At 45.8% G+C, this 22,561-nt stretch overlaps 1 protein-coding gene across 4 annotated transcripts in view; it reads right to left on the bottom strand.

Moving 5' to 3' along the window:
* Window positions 1-22,561, bottom strand: part of Utp25 (UTP25 small subunit processome component) — an 89,020-nt gene that overhangs the window by 16,857 nt on the left and 49,602 nt on the right. Inside the window, exons 13-14 of one of the 4 annotated variants that reach the window (XR_008218130.1) lie at window positions 4,097-5,902; window positions 1,861-1,944 (exon numbers count right to left, since the gene is read on the bottom strand). The exons of 1 other annotated variant lie outside the window; for it this stretch is intronic. The gene's annotated coding sequence lies outside the window, so the exon portion shown is untranslated. Of the gene's footprint in view, window positions 1-1,860; window positions 1,945-4,096; window positions 5,935-14,814; window positions 17,543-22,561 lie in introns of those variants that run through there. 2 more of the 4 variants (XR_008218129.1, XR_008218132.1) reach the window with 2 other exon arrangements.

Here is a 22,561-nt window from a genome sequence, read left to right on the forward strand (position 1 = left end):
TGTCAATCTCTGGGCTCCATACACACCCATGTACATACATGTACACACATGTACATACATGTGCAAACACATGAATACACAGGAAGTTCTATATGCAGAAGCATTACAAAGAATCCAATATTTAGGAATTTTACCAAATAAGTGGTAAAACTTACAATTTTAAATCTCTACAATAGCATGGAAAGAAATTAAGAAACATCTCTACAAATGTAAAAACATCCCATGTTCATGAACTAGACAACTCACTACTGTGAAAAGGGAATGTTCCCTGTGTCTGTCTACTGTCAGTGACTTCACTAGCATGGTCTTTGTAGAAATAACACCCTAAGATCCATAAGGAATTGCAAGGAAGCCAAGAATACCTAGAACACTTCTAAAGGGGGAAAAAGGACAAAATTGGAGGATTTAAACTTTTCAATTATAAAAGTCAAATCAATACAGTGTCCTGGCATAAAGGACAAATCAGTGGACTGGATTTGAGTTCAGGAAAAATATGTGTACATTTTTCGTAGACTGAGTTTTTGAGAATAGGGAAAGCAAAGCCTCTGCCCTCAGCCTTCTTGCCCTGGGATTGCCACTGCTTGCCATTACACTGAGCTTTCAATGATTTTTGACAGGATGGTAAGACCATCCAATGGAAAGGAAACTCTTTTCAACCATGGTGCTGAAGGAATGGGTAGCTGTTGGGGGGGCTACCCACCACCCCCACATTTCCCCAGAGTACTCTTGAGTAGGAGCAGCAGGAAATATTAAATAGAAGGATTTTGAGTAGGGAGAAACAGATAGAAAATACAGGATAGCCTCAAGAGGGCCTGGAACCTATTCTAACAGGCCCTGACTGTTGCTGCCCTAGGGTATTTATAGGAATGCCACAAGGTGGAGCAAAAGACCTCCCCCCAGCACAGCCAAGTGTGGACCATATCAGACACCTGCACTCAAGCCTGTGGTCGAATCATCCTCTCTATGCAGACCCTTGCTGACCACTAGGAACCTGAAAATGGGCTCCCATAGGTAGCCACATGCAAAAAAAAAAAAAAAATTAGATCTTTACAGTAGTTAATTCAAAATGGACAAATGGACAAGACCTAAATATAGGAGAGAAATTTGTAAAATTCTTAGAAGAAAGCATATTGAAAAACACGATAGGTTCTTCGACATGATCTCAGAACTGAAGCAACAAAGGAAAAGCTATAAATTGGTTTTCATCCAAATAAAAACATTCCATGCTTCAAATAACAGTACCAAGAAAGTAAAAACATAGTCACAAAAGAAAGAAAATACTCTTAGGTTATATATAATAGAATACCTTTATAAGACTATATAAAGAACACTTGCAGTTCAGTAATTAAAATGCCAATATTCTAATTTTAAAATGGACAAGGATCTAAACAAGGATTTCTACAAAGGAGATATAAAAATAATGGATCTCTATGAGTCCTAGGCCAGACTGGTCTACAGTGAATTTCAGAATAGCCAAGGTTTGTGGAGGCCCACAAAGGTTTCCTAGTGAGATCTGAGCTTGCTTTACCTAGCAGGGCTGCATTAGAGGATTGTTTAACCACATGTGTGGTTACCAGGTGATTGGAGGGGTCTGCCCTTGACTATGCTAGGGGGAGGTCTTTAGCTTCACCCCTTGGCATTCCCATAAAAGGCTATTTATGTTCAATCACAAATTTTTTTAAAAATTTCAAAAAGGAATGAAATATGAATTAATCATATATGAGGGAGAAGCTTTAAAACATGTAACATAACTCCATTCATAGAAACTGTCCAGAACAAGGAAACCCATCATGTCAGTGAGGAGACACCACAATCACAGCCAAGTCTTATAAAGGAAAGCATGTAATTGGGGCGGCTTACAGTTTCAGAGGTTCAGTCCATTATCATCATGGTGGAGAGCATGGTGGCATGCGGGCTGACATGGTGCTGGAGAAGTACCTACATCTGGATATGAAGGCAGCAGGAAGAGAGAGACAGTGGGCCTGGTTTGGGCTTATGAAATCTCAAAGCCCATCCCCAGTGATACATTTTCTCCAACAAGGCCACACCTCCTAATCCTTCTCAAGTAGTGCTATTCCTGATGACTAAACATTCAAATATATGAGCCTATGGGGGCCATTCTTAGACAAACCACCACACAGGTGGAGACAGGAAGTAGTACTTAGGGCAGAGGCAGGGGCTAAGGGAGATAGATGGGTGTGATGAGTAATGCTATGGAGCTTGGGAGGTGGTGGAAATGCTCCAAAATTGAGTTTGGCGGCAGTTACACACCCTGGGAACATACCAAGAACCATTTATAGTTATCTGACTGTGTCCCAATGCCTGAATTCATACATCAACGATGTAATCCCAATGGAACAGTATTGATTGACGGGACAGCTATGTCCTGAGGGCTCAGCACTCTTGAGTGGATTAGCTGTGTCCTGTGTAATTGGATTCTTTGTTCTAGAATGAGTTTATTACAAAAGTGAGAGAGTTCAGCTCTCTCACTCTCCTTCTCGTTCTCTCTGTTTTGTCTCTCTCTCTCTCTCCAATGCGCATGTGTGCTTCTGCGCCCTTCAGCCTTCTGCCTTGGGATGATACAACAAGAAAGCCCTTACTAGAAGCAAGTCCCCAACAGTGGACTCCCAGTCTCCAGAACTGTAGAGAAAAACTTGCATTTCTCATAAATCACACAGTCCCCGTCATTCTGTAACAGTATCTCAGAGTGGGATAAGTCATTGTCACATTGGTGAACTTTATAGATTGGAATTATAATTAAGCAAAGCTTATTTTTTAAATTGACAATAAGACAACTTCTACAGTGCAGTAAAAAAAAAAGTGTCAATGACACCAGAAGGGGAAGTGTGTTTAGAAAACCCTTAAGACTTATTAATGCCCTGTCCCCAGAGGAAAAAGAAATATTTTTATTCATGGTGAAGATGTCCTGAGAAGACCAAGAAGCCAGCTATCTGTAAAAGTCTCACTCAGAGGACTCTGGAGGAGAAAGGGACCCACAATGGCACAGCCACGGACCCCTCTGCTGTTCCCAGGGAGAGGCTGAAACTCACGGTGAGGAGAGGAATGTGTTCCTCTTGCTGTCATGACAGAACACTCACACAGGGAAGCCAAAAGAGGGAGGGTCTATTCCGGCTCAAGGTTTCAGAGACTTCACACACAGTGTCTGGCCTCTGGGGATTCTGGGAGCATGGGGAAGCAGAACTACATGGCAGTGAGAGAAAGCTCACCTTGTGGAGAACAAGAAGCAGAGACATGAGGAAGGAACTGGGAGTGGGTACCACCTTCAAAGGCATACTCCCAGTGATCTACTTCTGGCAGCTAGGACCCACCTTCTAGAGTTTCTAGAACCTTCCAAACTGTACCATCAGCTGGGGACCAAGCTTCAACACTTGAGCCTGTGAGGCACAATTCATATCAAAACATTACAGGTGCTGGGCGGTGGTGGCACACGCCTTTAATCCCAGCAATTGGGAGGCAGAGACAGGCAGATCTCTGTGAGTTTGAGGCCAGCCTGTGCTGTGGAATGTTCTGTATGGCAAATGTGTTGCTAATTAGTTAATAAATAAAACACTGATTGGCCATTGGCTAGGCAGGAAGTGTAGGCAGGACAAGGAGGAGAATAAAGCTGGGAAGTGGAAGGCTGAGTCAGAGAGACACTGCCAACCGCCACCAGGACAAGCAGCATGTGAAGATGCCGGTAAGCCACGAGCCATGTGGCAAGGTATAGATTAATGGAAATGGATTAATTTAAGCTGTAAGAACAGTTAGCAAGAAGTCTGCCACGGCCATACAGTTTGTAACCAATATAAGTCTCTGTGTTTACTTGGTCGGGTCTGAGTGGCTGTGGGACTAGCGGGTGACAGAGATTTGTCCTGACTGTGGGCCAGGCAGGAAAACTCCAACTACAAGCCTGGGCTACAGAGTGAGTTCCAGGAAAGGCGCAAAGCAACACAGAGAAAGCCTGTCTCGAAAAACCAAAAAAAAAAAAAAAAACCAAAAAAAAAAAAAAACCCAAACAAACAAAAAAAAACCACCAAAAAAAAAACAAAACCCAAAAAACAAACAAACAAAAACCATAACAGGTGTTTGACCACACCTGGAGTGTGAAGGAGACTTGAGGGAGGTGGGTCCAAGCCTCTGAGGGCATTTTCAGAGGATGCAGCTGGGGGCTGTTAGCAGCCAGTGTTCCCAGACGATGGGTGCTTTGCCTCCTGCAGATCTGAAAAGAGCAGCCTCAGGTCTAGTTGTTCCCTGCATCCCTCAGGTTCACTTTATTCCTGGGGTTAGTTTCTCATGGCAACAGCTTCCCAGACTTTTTAATGGGGTATGGAGTTGTCAACTAAATGCCTAAAAGGGTGGAAATAACTGAGTTATTAGCAGGGGAGCAACAGGAAGAAGCACCTGTTAGTGCCAGACTTCCTGTAGCAGAGCCAGGAGAATGTGCATAATCATAAAAGGTATATTTGTTAGATAGCTTTGCATGATCAGAGACTGCACAGTCCAACTGTGGCTGTCTGCATGCTGCCAAGTCATACCCATCCCCTGCAACTGCTCAGTCCAGGAAGACAGAAGCCCCAGAACATGAGTAGTTCAACGATGCAGTTCTCAGAAGGTGAAGGCCTGGAAGCCTCCTGCAGAGTCACTGGTGTGGATCACACTGAGCGGTGCTGGCTGTCCAGGGCAATGGTGGCGGCAGCAGCAGCAGCTGTCCTGAGCTCAGGAACCCTGGAGTCTGGGCATGTGGACTGCTGTCCTCCCTTTCTGCTTTTGATTTGTTGCAATCCCCAGCCATTGGGTGGTGCTGCCTGCGCTTGGAGTAGGTCTTTCCCCCTCCTTTACTGTCCTCGCACATGGATCTTCTTTGCAAGTGTACTCCTAGACTTATCCAGAGGCATCTCTTAGGTCTCTCAGTCCAAAACATTGGTGATGGCTGACCCTCACACATCTAGTCAGGGGTACCAAAAGGAAGAAATTGGGATTATTTTGGAAGAGAAGGGCAGTTCTGAGAAGCAAAACTCAGACACATGGGGCCTGGGAGGAGGGGCTAGGTGGGTCTGGAATCCAGACCTCTAAAAAGGGTCATCAGCTGTCTGAGTGGGAGGTGGGAAGGGGGTAAAACATCTCCAAGTGTGGAAGGAAGCACAGCTGCACACAGAATGAGGCTCAACAGGAATGTAAGCAAATAGGAAGTCCTTTCCTTCTTCAGGCCTTCTAGCATCCCTAGCAAAAGCGTCCCACAGAGCGCCAGCTGGCAGTCCAGAATCAGGCTTGCAAGGGCCCCAGCTCTTCCATCACAGAGTACAGAGGGTGGGTTTGGCACAAAAACACAGTGGCTTAATAACAAGAACAGCCGTGCCAAGGAGGACAGGTAGGCTGAGCAGAGACGTAGTGCATTGGGGACACGGGCTTTGGAATCAGACTAGGGATCAGATTTTTTTTTCTACTTACTGGTTGTATAAACTCAGTGATTATCTTAATTTTCTGTGTTTCATTTCCCTTGTTTATAAAATGGAGTTGATATCTGCCTCATGAGGTTGTTTTGAAAGAATGATTTCTATACAAATCATAGTGGTCAACACAATTTTTAGTAGTTGCTCTGTAAGTGAGCTGAGACTGAGATTATTCCTAGGTGGAAGACAGACGGCCAGGAGACGCAGTGGCGGACTACAGCAGTGGTGCAGGTCTAAGCCCTGTGCCGTGAGCTGTGGCGGTGGTAAAAGTCATTGGTGAGATGGAAGCTTCTGAAACACGCAGAAGAACTCAGTAACTAGATAGTAGGTTGACTTCCAATCAGAGCCAATGTTACTGGTCATCTCCATCTGGGCCAGGTGTTTCCACAGTCTTGGCATCTTGTTCAAAGAACTGAAGCACACACAAAGCAGAGCAGCCAAGGATTTTTATTCTGAAGCAAAGGGAAATATGGAGTAGATAATGCTGCAAGAAAGCAGAAGTTCCTCAGCAAGAATGCATTCAACAGCTGAACAGAGCTCACTAATCTGGCTAGCCAGTTTGCCCCAGGGATTCTGGCTCTGCCTCACTGGGATTACAGGCAGGCTATCACCCCCATCTGGCTTTTACTAGGGTCTGAAGACTCCCAGTCCTCACACTTGCACCACAAAGTCATCTTCCTAGTTCCGATGTTTATTACAGTGGAGCAGGTCATCTCAGATTGAAATTCATAGGGGCAAGTCAGTGAGGCAGTACTTTTGTGACCTTAGATGACAGTCTTAGAAACAGCAACTCCTGATCGATCCCGTGAAGCATCCTTTATACTTTGAACATTCTGGTTTGACCCAGTTTGCAATATTCTCGGTCTTATTTGTCAGTCTGAGTCCTACAGGTGCACCAACAGGCAATGTGCTAAATGCAGAGCTAGGCACTTAGCCAGCTGCAGGTCCCTAACTGGATGTGATTCATTGGGGAGGTAGGTGCTTAGCCTGCTGTAGCTCTCTGGCTGTGGGTAAGTGGGAGGTAGGTATGCACCCAGCTGCAGCTCTCTCTCTCTGTGGGTAAATAGAGAGGTAGGTATGCACCCAGATGCAGCTCTCTGGCTGTGGGTAAGTGGGAGGTAGGTATGCACCCAGCTGCAGCTCCCTGACTGTGTGGTTAATCACTGCCTTGAAATATACAAGCCATGCAGCTTCTTCTCTTGGATTCCAGAAAAATCACAATGGAACTTTTAAAATTTTAAATTTCACCTTTTAAATTTCCTGAAGAGCTCTCCATTTCTGGGTCTATCTGAGCTGCCTCCTTCTTTTGCCCTGCACATTTAGTGAACTTCTCTCTCTCACCTCAGCATCATGGCCTCTTACTGCCTCACCACATTTAAAACTCCTTACTGATGTATTGGGACCATGCTTTCAGATGTTGATTGCAAACAGCTGTTGACATGTGGGAAGAAGCAGGTCAAAAGGTAGAAACACATGCAGGAATCATTAAGTATGGGCCAAATAGTGCCACTGTGATAGCATGTTAAAATTAGTCCAGGAGTGAGAGCATGGTTTATTGGGCAAAGTGAGGACTTGAATTTGAATCCCCAGCACTCACATAAAAGTTGGGCATGGTGGTGGGCATCTAAAACCCCAGCACTGGGAGGCAGACAGCAGATGCCAGGGGCTGGGTAGCCAGCCAATCCAGCCAAAATGGACAATTCCTGGTTAGGTGAGAGACTATATATATATATGAAATTGGGAAGGAATGGAGGCAGGAGTATTCAGCGGAAGAATTGGAGGAGAAAGATGTGCTGCAAGTCACAGGAAAATGTAATGGAACCCAGCTACTATCACAAAAGCTACTACTTGGAAAAGTCAAGGACTTTTCCAAAGGTCAAGTCATGGCTTAAAAAGTCTTGGTGATATTTTAGCTTTTGTATATATATTAGCTGGTTCCTAAAATGATTTTCTTTTGTGCTTCCAAGAACTCCTAACAGTGTATTTATCTAAAATACCTATCAAGCATCCAAGGTCAAATGATCTCCTGAACTAAGGAACACCCTTATGGAAATGACGCCTGTTCCCTAGGTCAGGAGGATAGCTTTATTTCTTGTGCAATCTGAGAACCTCCTTTTCTATTACTAACATTATAGACTTGTAACTTCTTACCTAACTACCTCTAGGAATGTAGCTGAGCACATAGATCCCCTTCTTGATATACTAACCGATCATTAGCTCTCAGTTGACCTCCTCCTTTAACCACTCCATTTTCAAGTTGTAAAAGAAAGCCTGATAGTCACTGCCTGAGGAAAATTCTTACCTGTCTTTATGACCATGTAGGAATTCAAGCCTGGTGACCTGGCTGGAGGGGGAGGATTGTTATTGCTTGGGTTTATAACTGAATACCCTAGAGAACTTGTGATGGAGAACTGGGAGGGAGAAGGAGGATTTTGACTAGAGAACAAGAGAGAATGGAAGAACTAGATGGGTAAGAACTGGAGAGGAGGGCTGGAGAGATAGCTCAGAGGTTAAGGGCCCTGACTGCCCTTCCAGAGGTCATGAGTTCAATTCCCAGCAACCACATGGTGGCTCACAACCATCTGTAATGAGATCTGGCACCCTCTTCTGTATACATAATAAATAAATAAAAAAAAAAAAAAAAAAAAGAACTGGAGAGGAATGAACTGAGATGGGGAAGTGTAGCTAGAGTTTTCCTGCCTGGCCCACAGTCAGGACAAATCTCTGACACCCACCAGTCTCACAGCCATTCAGATCCAACCAAATAAACACAGAGACTTATATTGGTTACAAACTGTATGGCCGTGGCAGGCTTCTTGCTAACTGTTCTTACAGCTTAAATTAATCCATTTCTATTAATCTATACCTTGCCACGTGGCTTGTGGCTTACCGGTACTTTACATCTTCCTTGTCCTGATGGCGGCTGGCAGTGTCTCTCTCACCCAGCTTCCTGTTCTCTCAATTCTCCTCTCTGTTAGTCCCGCCTATACTTCCTGCCTGGCCACTGACCAATCAGTGATTTATTCATTGACCAATCAGCAACACATTTGACATACAGACCATCCCACAGCAGGGAAGAACTAGATTGAAGGGCTAAAAGAGAGTACTAGAGGAATGAGATGAAATATGAGGAAGAGCCAGATGGGGAAGAACAAGAAGAGAAAGAAGGAGATGAGAGAAGAGCTAGGATGAGAAGGAACTAGATGGATGAAAACCTAGATGGCGCAGAACTAAGATGAGAAAATTAAGGTAGAACTTAGAGGAGACAGCCGATAAATGCAGGGAGAAATCAGGCAAGAAAGGAGCTAGGCTTGAGAGTAGAATAGAAGCTGTGTAGAGAGAGAACTGACACAGAATAATAAAGTGTATGGACTAAGGAGTTTCATGTACATAGATTCATTTCTTTTCATCAAAGATTCAATTATCAGCTGGTTGTAGATTTTCTCCAGACTCTGGGAGGGGACTTCCCCCATAGTACTCAATAGGAATGAAAGTTGAACTTGATCAAAACATACTATATGCAATGAGGAGGGTTTATATGAGCGAGAATTGTTGAGACCAAGGTTGGATAAAGCACAGGGACAAATAGCCAAATGAATGGAAACACATGAACTATGAACCAATGGCTGAGGGGTCCACACTGGATCAGGCCCTCCGAATGGGTGAGACAGTTGATTGGCTTGATCTGTTTGGGAGGCATCCAGGCAGTGGGACCAGATCTTGTGCTCATTGCATGAGTTGGCTGTTTGAAACCTGGGGCCTATGCAGGATTGTTTGGCTCGGCCTGGGAGGAGGGGACTAGACCTACCTGGACTGAGTCTACCAGGTTGACCTCAGTCTGTGGGGAAGGCTTTGCCCTGGAGGAGATGGGAATGGGGGGGGGGGGGCGTTGGGGGGAAGGTGAGGGGGACGGGAGGGGGGAGAACAAGGGAATCCGTGGCTGATATGTAGAACTGAATTGTATTGCAAAATAAATTAATAAAAAAAAAAAAACATACTATATGCATGTATAAAATCCTCAAACAATAAAAAAAAATAAGGTGGATATAGAGGAAGACACCAGAGGTTGAATTCTGCCTTCCACACTAGTGCATCCCCAACCAACACATACAAAACAAGTAAAAATTAAAATATCTTTAACAAATGGAATTTAAAAAAATAATTAAAAAATACCCCAAATTTGTTTTGTTTTGTTTTTTTGTTTTTCGAGACAGGGTTTCTCTGTGTAGTTTTAGTGCCTGTTCTGGATCTCGCTCTGTAGACCAGGCTGGCCTCGAACTCACAGAGATCAGCCTGGCTCTGCCTTCCGAGTGCTGGGATTAAAGGAGTGCACCACTGTCGCCCAGCTACCCCAAATATTTTTATGATAAGGTTGAAATCTGAAGGTTTTATTTCTGTTTCAGTTTGCCTTGAATTTCATGTTTTCCATTCCTGTCCCTTGTCCACGGGGCCTTCTCTGTCCTTGACAGACTGTCAGAGCACTGTCTCTGTCCCCTCAGCTTTTATAATTCTCACATAGTTGTAATGTAGCAATGACTCCTTGAAGTCACAATATGTGCATGGTTATGTTTTATTGTTATTACACTTTGAGGCAGGATCTTACTCTGTAGACCATGCCCTGGAGATCACTCTGTAGTTCAGAAAAGCCTAGATCTTGTGGTGAGCAAGCTTTCCCTCCTGCATACTGCAATTAGAGGCAGGAGCCACCCTGCTGGTTGCATACATAGTTTTGCCTGTTCTATGCCACGAACATCTCAAGGCAGCATATTGTGGATTTTGACAAGTGTCTGCTGGAAGAATTTATCTTGCCTTGAAAATTTTAACAGTCAGCTTAGGACACTGTAAGATGATTGACAGTGCTGAACTCCAAGTCTCCTAATTCAAAGGCTTTTTGTGCCACACACCCACATACGAACAGGTAGGCAGCTGGAGAGCTTTCCAGGAAACATCAGCTGGCCCAGACTTGGGGTGGGTTACCCAGTCAAGGAGACCAAGGAGTTGATGTGGTAGAATTTGCTCTCAGAATGGTTTATCCTGGATAGCCTGAGACCCAGTGACTCCTGCTGTCACGGCTGCAAACAACACCTTCCCTGTGTTAAAAGTGCAGGCAGTTAGTTACACTGTGCCCCTGTTGACACCGGTTTAACACAAACATGCATGGAAGTAAGACTGCAAAGGTGGGTTGGCTTTTCCCTGGGCAGAGCTGTGGGGCTGGAGGACTGTGCTCAGGACTCCTCTGAGGGTAAAGGCGGCAGTGAGCGTGTATTAGCACAGGTGTGACTCACCTTCACAGGCTTTGTGGATTAGAGGCAGAAGAGACAAAGGAGAAAGTCCTTGAACAGAGTAGAGCTGACACCAGAGAGAGAGAGAGAGAGAGAGAGAGAGAGAGAGAGAGAGAGAGAGAGAGAGAGAGAGAGGAGGCTTGATGACCAAGGTGACCCCACATGGTCTGGCCTTTCAGGTCTCAGGGAGGATGATCATAAGGCCACTTCTTAGGGACAAGTTTGCCTTGAAACCGGCACTAGTGGCAGCTGAAGTCCAGCCTACGCTTGAGTTTCATTTTCAGCACTAGGGGTTGAACTCAGCGCCTCATGCATGCTAGGCAAGCACTCCAACCCTGAGCTATAGCCCCATTTAACTTTATTTTGAGACAAGGTCTTACTTTATTGCCCAAACCAATCTTGAACTTGAAATCTTTCTGCCTCCCCTCCTGAGTAGTGAGATTACAGGCCTATATACTACCAAGTCTGGCTTTCTGATTGCAATCAAGATTTGTATTTGTTTGACTTCTTTTTAAGAGACATGGTCTCCCTATGTTACTGTGAGGGCCCACAGAGGCTCTCTAGTAAGGCCTTACTCAAGGTCAGAAAGTCTGAGCTTGCTTTACCCAGCAGGACTGCACAACAGGATAATTTGGCCAGGGGTGTGGTTACCAGGTGTTTTGAAGGGTCTACACTTGGCTGTACGTTGTGCTTTGATCTTGAAAGGGGGAGATCTTTTGCTGCTCCCCTTGGTAGTGTATAAAAAGCCCATTAGAATAAAACTCGAGGTGACTGGGTATTGACCCTGAGCCCTCCCGAAGCTATCATGTGTCTCTGTCTTTCTCATTGTCTCTGCCTATATTTCTATCTAATACTTCCTCATTCCTCTCTCCTCTCCCCAAGAACCCTTCAACAAGTTGGAGCTGGACTCCAACATGTTGCCCAGGTTGGCTCTGAAATCCTAAGTAACCCTCCTGCCTCAGTCTTCCAAGTGACTGGGACCACATGCCATCCATGGCTACTATCTATGATAATTTTCCAGCAGGAACTGTTACCTAACCAGGGTATGACCGCACATGTCTATAATCCCAACACCTAAGAGGATGAGGCAGGAAGGAGATCTACAAAGCAAAAGCCTCTTTAAAAATTAAAAACAACAACCTCCTCAAGTCCCTGTAATTCTCCACAGCAGAGGCATCTGGTTTGTTGATGGTGACAACCTTGTGCTTTGCTGACAAAACCTCTCTGAGGAGGCTGTCCTCCTCACGTTCAAGGGAAAGGACACTTTCTAGAACTAACCCACACTACTCATTGCTTCTCTCTGTACACACTTCAACCTTCCTGAAGGCACTTAACTTCTTAACGTTGGTATATTACTCAGGGTTTCCCAAAGAGACAGAGCCCATAGGGTACATGAGGAATGTAATAGTGTGGGGGGACGGGGCAGGAGGAGAATAAGAGGAAGAGAAAGAGAGGAGGAGTGGGTCTGGAGACCCAGGCAGCTGCTGCTGTAGTCTGAGTGTGAAGCCTCTCAATAGTCTTCCTTCTTCCCCCAGAAGCATCAGACTTTCCTCCACCTGACTGAACAGGGTTGACCCACACTACCAATTTGCTTCATTCAAATCCCACTCATTGAAATCCCTCACTCCAACATCTAGGCTCCTATTTATTTAAACAACTGGATACCACAACCTAGCAAGGTTGATACATAAAACCAGCCATGGCAAGGGCTAAGGAGCTTAAGAGTTCTACATACTCCTCATTGTGCTCAGCTCAAGAACACTGTGTGCAACAGCCAATAAAGCCTTCACTAGACAGGCATGGTGGCAAACACCTGTAATTCCAGTTCTCAGAAGTCTGAGGCAGGAGGATTGTGAGTTTGGGCTACACAGAGGGACCCGACTAACCGGCTGTAACTGGCTGCACAGCCATTTATGCAGCAGGTGCTATCCTGATGAGCACGGCTTTGCCCCAGCTGCTGCTTCAGGTCTGGGAATCATCCTGAGCAAAGCTGGTGCTGACTAAGTCTGATTATCTTAGAGCTCCAGCTAGAAAGAGCATTTCTGTAGGTTTCTTTTCTTGTCTCCCTGGGTGGTGCTGAAAGTTATTGTAGCCATAATCATCACAGCTATCAAGAAACCAGAGCAAATAGATGACTGGTTAGTTGTGTTATGGAACAGGGACCGCAGAATTATAAAACATCGTCCTTCAAGATTCTCTTTTTCCTCATTACTCAGCTGGACACCAATCTAGGTAATGAGAGAGAGAGAGAGAGAGAGAGAGAGAGAGAGAGAGAGAGAGAGAGAGAGAGAGAGATTTCCTTTCAGATGTTATCAAAGTTCCATATCAATTGCTTTTGCGACATGGAGGTAGCCAGATTATTTTGCTGAACCAGCTCTGGGAGCAGAGTGACAAGGTCAGCCCGAGTGTCAAGGCATAGAAGGGATGCTGTTTAAAACTGACAGGACCACCCTGGGTCACATGACAAGTATCAGACTATCCAGAGCTATTTAGTAATACCTGTCTCAAGAACAGGAAAGGAGATGGGGGAGGGTGGTAATGGGGGAGGACAGCAAACCCTTGGAGCTCAGTTTTCCTCGGTCACCAGCAGGAGAAGACATGAAGCTTGAGAGATTCAGTGTCAATGGCTTCTGTGAAGAAGGAAGGGCCAGGGCTGTGGGGATGGCTCAATAGTTAAGAGCAGTGGCTGCTCTTCCATAGGACCCAGGCTTGATTTCCAGCACCCACAGGGCAGCTCACAACCACCTGTAACTCCAGTCTTGGGGGATCCAATGCCCTCTTCTGGCCTCTGAGGGCACTGAACTCACATGATGCATAGACAGAGGTGCAGGAAAAACACCCCACTACACCAAATAATTTCTAAAATCTGAAGGAGGAAGGGGCCATATGCTAAAGATATGAGTGACCTTTGGAAGCTAAGAGCACCTCTACACCACAGTGGTCAGCAAGGAAACAGAACCTCAGTCCTTGGACCATGGGATGCGATTCTGCCAAGAGTCTGGGGGAGGTGGGAAGCAGATTCCCCCAAATTCTTCCAAGAAAAGCCAGCTGGCCTTGTCGGATCCTCTACTGCATACAGCAACTCTCACAGGGACACCTGCTGCAGAGCTGAGAACTGACGAGCAGATGCGGCTCTAACCTCTGTGTGTTTTGGAGTTTTGCTCAGGACAGAAGATAGAACATAAAGCTGCCCCGTGATCTGGCTGCCTTAAGATCAGACCTACTAAGTGGCTGAGAATGCAAACTCTTTCTCATTCTTCGACATGTGTTTTCATAGAAGGAGAATTTTTAAAAATATGGTCAAGTGCTGTTTATTTATGAAATACTTCAGTTATAGATGTCTAGGGAAAGGGAGTCACCTGGCATGAAGACCACATGAGAATAGGAAGAAGCAAAGTGCTAGAGAGGTCCACAGAAATCCACAAAGATACCCCCACAACAGACTGCTGGCAATGGTCGAGATACAGCCCGAACTGACCTACTCTGGTGATGGGATGGCCAAACACCCTAATTGTCGTGCTAGAAACCCCATGCAACTACTGAGGGATCTGGATGCAGAGATCCATGGCTAGATCCCGGGTGGAGCTCCAGGAGTCCAATTAGCAAGAATGAGGAGGGTTTATATGAGTAAGAATTGTTGAGACCAAGGTTGGATAAAGCACAGGGACAAACAGCCAAACGAATGGAAACACATGAACTATGAACCAATGGCTGAGGGGTCACCAACTGGATCAGGCCCTCTGAATGGGTGAGACAGTTGATTGGCTTGATCTGTTTGGGAGACATCCAGGCAGTGGGACCAGGTCCTGTGCTCATTGCATGAGTTGGCTGTTTGAAACCTGGGGCCTATGCAGGATCGCTTGGCTTGGCCTGGGAGGAGGGGACTGGACCTACCTGGACTGAGTCTACCAGGTTGATCTCAGTCCGTGGGGGGAGGCTTGGCCCTGGAGGAGGTGGGAATGGGGGGTGGGCTGGGGGGAAGGTGAGGGGGGCCGGAGCGGGGAGAACAAGGGAATCCGTGGCTGATATGTAGAACTGAATTGTATTGCAAAATAAAAATAAAAATTAAAAAAAAGTATTAAGTATTATTATCATGGAGAAAAATAAGAATGAGGGGTCACCAAGGCATCCCCACAGCCACTTGTAGGAAAATACTTCCTACATTCTCCTCATCACCTGTTCGAAATGGCAGCTTGGGTGAACTCCTGCTGTGAATGCCCTGAGGACTGACTCCCAAGAGAAAGGCTGGTTTGTTAATGCTCCAGGAAGAGAGGACTTCAGGTAAACAGAACTACACTTCTTGCTCCCAATGTGGATGTATGTGCTTATAGATAATTTAATATGGCTGGATTAGCTCCCATTTTGCATTTAGCAAGTTTCTTTCTTTGTATTCATTAGATATTTCCTCCACATTCATTCATTCATCTCTCCAAATTCCCAGAACTCTCAAACTACACCCTGAAGCCAAACCAGACTCAACTACACAGCCTCTGAGTGTGAGCAGAATGTGGGGGCAGAAGAGTACTGGGGTTTATCTGGACCAACACCTAATATTGAACTCCAGCATTCTAAACAAGAATTAGCCAAGGCATCCCCATCATCCCACCTTTTTTTTTTTTTTTTTTTCCTGAGACAGGATCTCATGTAGTCCAGGCTAGGCTCAAATTTGATATCCTTGGTTAAGGCTGACTCTGAACTTCCCATCCTCCTGCTTCCACCTCCCCAGTGCTGAGATTCCTGGTATGTGCTACCTCCAAGCTGAGTTCATAACAGTACTGGAGATTGAGCCAAGGTTTCATGTGTGCTAAGCCAGCACTCTACAAATTCCCATTCCTCCATCCTCCTACTTTCTCATCTGCAAAGTGATGACATTCTAGTGGCTGTTATCTTCAAGGGTTTTTGACTGCTTTTATACACATGGATTGATAACACTCTGATCAGGCCAGCAGATCTATGCAAATGAAGGTTGATTTCATATAGGTCAGACCAAAAAGCAAGACAGGCCTCACCTGGTAGTTAAGCCAGGGATTCCTTCGCATTCTTGTTATCTCTGTCAACTTGACTCAGTCTAGAGTCATCTGGGAAGGAAGCCTCCATTGAGGAATTGCCTGTATTAGATTGGCCTCTGGGTACATCTGTCAGGAACTGTCTTGATTTAGTGATGCAAGCCCATCGTGGGCAGCCTCTTTCCAGGGCAGGTAGACCTGGGCCATGCATGAGCCTCGGGGAGTGAGCCAGCAGGCAGCGTTCTTTTGTGATTTCTGCTCATCCACTCATCATCACAGACAGCTTGAGGAGTGCTAACTTAACATGTGTAAAGTGCTAAAACAGCATTTAGCGCTTAATACACATTAGCTAATAAGAAAGATAATGGTACTATGTTCTAATGAAATCAACTTTCTGTCCCAAAGACATAAGTTCTTGAGATTTATCTTCTCTGTCATTTTAAGTTCATCTTCAATTCTATTAAATCCCTTCACCACAGTATGAGCTATTAAGGGAGGCGCTGCTGCATTTGCTGCCCATTTGCCATCTACCCTCAGATGATGAATAACCTAACAGCCTGTCTGTCGTTGGTCTTAGCCAGCACCCTACATGGCTCATCTGGCTGGAACTCTGCCATAGAAGGTGGCCTAGGCTTCTGCATGCCCCAGCTGCTGAGGGCCAGTCTCACTGCCTTGTGGTTGGTGGGCGCTGCTTCCTCAACCCAGCTCACTGGCCTTTTCATGTCGCTCCCTGGAGAGGCCCAGCAGCCTTGGCTTAAGGAATACACTATTTGCCAGCCCAGGCATTGGATCCACCTAGTCTTCATCAGTGTCCCTCACTGAGGCACTGGAGGCCTGTGCTTCAAGTGCAGCAAATTCCTGTGTATCAGAAATACTATAATAGAAATAGTTGAACCTCTCTGAACTTACTGATTCCCTTTCATTTTGTGATCAGATGAAAGAGAAAACAACAACACAGGAAGATCAGCCCCCCAAAGAGGCCCTGAACGTCCTTCTGCCTGCCTCCCTCTGACCTACTCCCTACAACCTATTTTCTCTTCCTCCTCCTGAAGCAAGAACATTAGATTCTGGTCTACTGTCCTGAAGCTCCGGTGGTTTGAAATAGAAAGCAAGCAGGTCTTGATTCTAGCTGACACTATGCCCTCTGACTTGAAATCTCTTGGGGCTGGTGTGATAGCCCCAGGAAGACCCACAGCCCAATGGGTTGTTGGGTTTAGCAAACCCAGGCCCAGTTGGGGGTCCAGAAGACCAGCCTACCCTCCCAAGCCAGGTCCTAGACTGGAAGAGTATTATATGGGTCTCTTCTTCAGAGCTCTTTGAGAGGCAGGCAGCAGGGCACATACCATTTCTCCTTACTGGTGCTCTCAGGGAGGGCCTCTCATCCACTTAATCATTCACATCATTAAAAAACTCTCTCTGCCCCAGAGGAATGGGACTAGATTTCTTTTGTTAAAATCTCATTAAAGTCCGCTTCAGCCTGTAATAATTTCCTAATAGATGGCAGTGCTATTCGGCTGAGATTGGGTTTTCTTTCATTTATTCTTGGGTCCCATAATTGTCTTATCTCTGAGGCATTTTGGTTGTCAGTGAAGTGTGACGCATGCTTCAGCCTGAGAGCCACTAGCTGAGCGTTTTATAATATCTGAGGAGGATGCCTCATTCTCTTGCCCGCTCTCCTCCTTTCTTCTTGAAGCTGCCTCCTATTCAGGTGTGTTTAGGGAGGGGGGGAACCAATTCCCTAGTATTCTTCTGGCTGATGGTTTTCGTTATGCCTGCTTGCCAAAGATCTCTCCTCTGGTTGCACCTGCACAAACCCCCAAAGGCAAACAATTTAGATCAAAACAAAAAGGTGTTTTCTGAATGTGTATCCAAATAGCAGCAATTATAGCCTTTTCAGAGACACACACCAGTCTGTCTAGACTCTAGAGAAATATTTCTCAACCTGTGGGTCTCGACCCCTTTGGGGTCGACTAAAACCATTCAAAACCACAGATATTTACATTATGATTCCTAAGTTATAAAATTACAGTTGAGAAGTAGCAACAGCAATAATTTTATGGCTGGGGTCACCACAACATAAGGAACTATATTAAAAGGGTCACAGCATTTGTAAGGTTGAGAACCATTGCTCTAGAACATCAGGTCTTGGTGGGACTCCATAACATCACAGAGGTGGCCGCACAGTGTGAACCCTGATTTGGGAAGTCCTGGGTTCCAGCTGGAGGCAGAAGGTTCCCTTGGCTTTAAGCCTAAGCAAGTACTTTGTTCCCCTTTTAAAATGGAATGCTTAGTAGGGTGGCAAGGAATGGGTTATGTGTCCTCATTTGCCAGCTGCTTTGTCCATCAGTTCCTGTCACCTCTGCAACAGCCATGAGGCAGAAATCTCCCTGCTCATCTGACAGAGAAAAGGAAGTTCTGTAAATACTGTACTATTAATAACATCTGTAGCCAACCCGACTCACCACTCAATTGTTGGCAATGTTTAAGACTGCAAATCTTACTCCGCCACAGTGGTAAAACAGAAGAACAGGAAGCCCCAGGACAGCTTGGGCTACAAAGCAAAACCAAGTAAACCCAAAGGAAGAGCCTTAAGATCTTGTGTCCTTCTTACAACATAGGAGACAAGTATTATCATTGTATTATTATTATTATTATTATTATTATTATTATTATTATTATTACCATTCTTAAAATTTGACAATGCTGGACATGGAACCCTGGGCCTCAAACTCACACCTTAGCCATTTGTGTGTGTGTGTGTGTGTGTGTGTGTGTGTGTGTGTGTGTGTGTGTGTGTGTATGTAGGCAGGCTAGATTTTGGTGTCAAGTATCCTTCTTTATTATTCTCTACTGTATTTTTTGAGGCAAGGTCTCTCACTAGGACCTGGGACTAGCTGATCACGCCAGACTGACTAGTCAATGAGCCGCAGGGATTCACTCTGTCTCCTCTTCCCAACACTGGGATCACAGGAGCATGCCATCATGCCTGGCTTTTTATGCGGGTAGTGGGGATTGAACTCCAGGACTCGTGCACAGCAAGCACTCTACTGATAGGCTGTGTGGCAGTGAGGCATCTCCTCAGCCAGCTCCCAGATTCTGGTTTTTAGAATGAGTGCATATTGATGCTGGAGAGATGGTTCAATGGTTAAGAGCACTTACTTACTGTGCTTGCAGAGAACCCATGTTTGGTTCCCAATACCCACATCAGGTGGCTCACAGACACCTATATCTCCAGTTTCAGAGGATCTGACACCCTCTTTTGGCCTGCACAGACACTAACACACATGGGACACATACAGACAGACACCCACCCACACATACATAAATAAATAAAACTGAAAGAAACTATCAGAGACAGGGTGCTAGAGAAACGGCCCAGAATTTAAGTGCACTTGTGCTCCTGCAGAGGACCTGGGTTGTTTCCCAGCATCCATACAGCAGCTCAGAATCATTTGTAACTCCAGTTACGGGGGTGCAACATACTCTCCTGAACTTGACACAGGCATCTGGCATGCACATGGTGCACATACATGAAATATTCATATATACAAAATAAAAATAAAACTTAAGAAGTGGTGATACTAAAGGGTAAGTGTGAATGAAGAGTGGAAGCTGAGAATGCCAGCTCCAGGGCTACCTCTCATCTGGTTAGACTCTTACACTAGCTCAGCTCAACAGAAGGTGGGCCCACCTCCAAAACGCCACACTATCCTAACAGTCCTCTCACTGAGAAGGGGGTTATGTTGTTCTAATGTCATCTCTGTGATGCTGCCCCAAGTGTAACTCAGGGGCAAGCTGTTTGAAGAGGGTGCTGTAATAACACTGTGGTCAGTGAGTGACATTGAGTATAACATAGACAAATCATGAGAGTATGAAGATGTGTTCTGGCTTGGGGTGAAAGAGGTAGGCAGCTTCACTGCAGAATAGGTTGGGGAGTTAGGTAGATACTTTCTGGTCTTCCTCCCAGGTTGTGGTGGTTTGAATGAAAATGGCCCCCATAGGCCTATGGGGAATGGTACGATTAGGAGGGATGGCTTTGTTGGTGTGAGCATGGCCTTTTTGGAGGAAGTATGTCACTGGGGGTGGGCTTTAAGGTTTCAGATGCTCAAGCCAGGCCCAGTGTCATTCTCTCTTCCCACTGCCTGCTGATCCAGATGTAGAACTCTTGGCTCTTTCTCTAGCACCATGTCTGCCTGCATGCTGCCATGTTTTCCTGCCATGATGACAGTGGACTAAACCTCTAAACTATAATGCAACCCTAATTAAATACTTTCCTGCGGGGGCCTGCCCCCACTCCCCCCCCCCAGGGTACTCTTGAGCAGGGAGAAATGAGGAATATATAAATGGAAATATAGAGGAGACAGACAGACAGAAACACAGGATAGCTCAGAAGGTCCTGGGCCAGAACCCACCAGTCCCTTCTGTCTCTACTAAAGGACTTTTAAAGGAATGCCAAGGGGGGGAGCAAAAGACCTCCCCCTGCACAGCCAAGTGCAGACCATCCCAAACACTTGGTGACCATGCATGTGGTCAAGCCATCCCCTAATGCAGCCCTGCTGTGTAAAGCAACCTCGGATCTCACTAGGAAACCTTTGTGGGCTCCCACACTTTCCTTTGTAAGAGTTGCCATGGTCAAGGTGTTTCTTCATAGCAACAGAAACCCTAACTAAGACACAGTTAAGCTAAGCAGACTAGATTGTATGCTGAGGACAAAGGGTATCCACTCTAGTATTTTAATGAGGAGGGCAATAATGACATCTGTGTCTTGGGAACTGTCTCTGTTCATTTCTATTCCTGTAACAGAATATTCAGGATTGGATCATTTATAAAGCAAAGAAGTTGAGGCTGGGGAGATGGTTCAGTGGGTAAAGTGCCTACTGCACCAAGACAAGAACCTGAGTTTGATCCCCAGCACCCACAAAAACCCATGTGTGTGGCAGTGACATCTGTAATCCCAGAACTGGGAAGGAGATAGGAAGATCTTACGAGATCACTGGCCGGTCAGTATAGTCTCATACATAGCCCATGCGCAGTGAAAGTTCCTATCTCAAAAAATAAGCTAATAAGTAAAGTAAATAACAATAAAGATGCCTGACACATGGCCTCCACACACAGGCAAGGATGCATGTATCCATGCACACACACACACACACACACACACACACACACCCCTTTTAAAAAGGGAAGTTGTGTACGTTAGCTTCCCCTACCATGACAAACTACCTAAAATAAAGAAGAGGTTTGTCCTCACGGCTTCAGTTTGTGGTAGAACTTTTGGGCCTGTAGTGAGGCAGAACATCACGGTGGGGAACACAAACATGAATATGAGGAGGAACATGTTACTTCCTTCCTGTTGGCCTGGAAGCAGAGAGGAAGGAGCGGGCTGGGGTCCCAATATGCCCATGAAAGGCATACCTCCGATGACCTAACTTCATCTCAGTAGGTCCCTCCTATCAAATGTTCAAACTCTAGCAGAAGGCCCAATGGTTCTGGAGGCTGGGAAGTCCCAACGCCTGGCTTTGGCATCTGCTTTGCCTCTGGTGAGCACTGGCAACTAGAAGAACTGAGTCAAACTATGCTCACCCTGCGATCTAATTATATCTTTATATCCTGGGGGAAAGAAGGCAGCTATATTTGTCTTTTAGGAGAGCAAAGAAGGAACACAGCCGCTAACCTATTTGGAGGTTAGCCTGAGGACAGGGGGTTCAAGAGGGATCTTTGGGGTCTCGGTGTGCTTGTTTGGTTTTGTTGACTTTTGTTTGATGAAGTCCCACTGTGGAGTCCTGACTGTTCTCAAACTGACTATCATCCTGCTTTAGCTTCCTAAGCGTGAGATTACAGGTTTAATTAGAGAAGTTGAGTAGGCAGAGAGAACATTTTTCAAGGGTAAGGAAGGCAAGCCGGTCCCTGGAGGGGAATCTGGGAAACGGCTGAAGGGAAGCAAGGCCAGTGGACCAGGGCTTGGCAAGAGGCCTTACTTTCTGAGCTGAAGACCGTACTGTCTTCCAGTGCACACAGAGAGTCTGACAAAGGCAAGAAAGACTGACAGCTCCACAGACTGAGTGGGCGGGCCAAGGAGGTGTGGACACACCTGACCCACACAAGCAGGGGCCTCCTAACCTCTCTGCTTCTTCATGTCAGAAACTCCATCTCAGTCACTTCTCTTTCTGCCTTCCCAGCTGTAAAAGCACACTGCCAACCATGGCGGAGTTTATCGTGGTGGCTTCGTGGGAACAGTCGTCAAACTCCAAGACGGCAAATATTGAGACTTGTGCTGCTTAGGCTCTTCCCTGTGTGACTGTGTATGACTGGTGGCACAAGCCTGTAATCTCAGCATCTTGGGAAGCTGAGGCAGGAGGATTATAAATGCAAAGTCTGCCTGGGCAATAAAAGATACAGAGTGCTGGGGTGCGCTCAGTGGAGGAGTGCACTCAGTTCAGTCCCCAACATAGGAAAATTGGCAAAGTGACTTCAGTTCTGATTTTCCTTATGAAATTTCTGGAACTTCTTCTGCCACTCCTATTTTCTTTCCCCACCACCAAAACTCTTCAGAAAAGTCTTCAGACCCTGCAACTGACTGTACTTCCCAGTGCCACCATCTACTACATGTTGCCCAGAGGTTGATGGGACGTATCTCGGTGGGAAGAGCCAATCTCAAGCCAAGAAATGAGTCTGGTGGGACTTGTGTCACAGTAGAGCTGCTGAGTGGCTTCAGTCCAGTGACTTAGAAGCCTGTTCTTGTTCCTGGTGTGACCTCACAGGCAGATACAGTCCATCCCATGTCACCCACTGACACAGTGAAAGAACATGAGCAGGCTATTTC

This window comes from Peromyscus californicus, unplaced genomic scaffold (assembly GCF_007827085.1).
Source record: "Peromyscus californicus insignis strain IS unplaced genomic scaffold, ASM782708v3 Scaffold_14__1_contigs__length_90479793_seg_2, whole genome shotgun sequence".
NCBI classification, from domain to species: domain Eukaryota; kingdom Metazoa; phylum Chordata; class Mammalia; order Rodentia; family Cricetidae; genus Peromyscus; species Peromyscus californicus.